Source organism: Microtus ochrogaster (assembly GCF_000317375.1).
Source record: "Microtus ochrogaster isolate Prairie Vole_2 chromosome 14 unlocalized genomic scaffold, MicOch1.0 chr14_random_3, whole genome shotgun sequence".
Classification (NCBI taxonomy): Eukaryota; Metazoa; Chordata; class Mammalia; order Rodentia; family Cricetidae; genus Microtus; species Microtus ochrogaster.
Window position 1 is genome coordinate 12,318,155 of NW_004949098.1, and position 602 is coordinate 12,318,756.

A 602-nucleotide genomic window follows, 5' to 3' on the forward strand; every position below is an offset into this window, starting at 1 on the left:
ATATATCCCTTTTGAGAGTCTGTGTAGTCCTGGCTGTTCTGGAACTTACTTTGTAGACCAGGCTGACTTTAGACTCAGAGATCCACCTGCTTCTGCCTCCTGAGTTCTGAGATTAATAGTGTGTGCCACCATGCCCAGTTTTTATTAATATAATTTATTTATTTATTTATTTTGGTTTTTTGAGACAGGTTTCGCTGTAGTTTTAGAGTCTGTCCTGGAATTAGCTCTTGTAGACCAGGCTGGCCTCGAACTCACAGAGATCAGCCTGCCTCTGCCTATTCATATAATTTAAATTATATGTTCATTCCTCCATAGCCTCTGATTCAGTTCTTGTCTACAGGTTTTTGTCTTGAATTCCTGCCCTGACATTCCTCAATGATCTATCATGACATAAACCAAATAAACCCTTTTCTCTCCTACCCCAAATTGGTTTTGGTCAGTGTTCTAGCACAGGAGCAGCAAACAAACTAGAACAGAGCATTTGCCACTCTGGCCTTGCAGGGACCTGAGTCAGTCCAGTCTTGTCTGTCTGTCTTTCTTTTTTTCTTTTCTTTTTTTTTTTTTTTTTGAGACAGGAGCTGACAGACATCATTTGCATACCT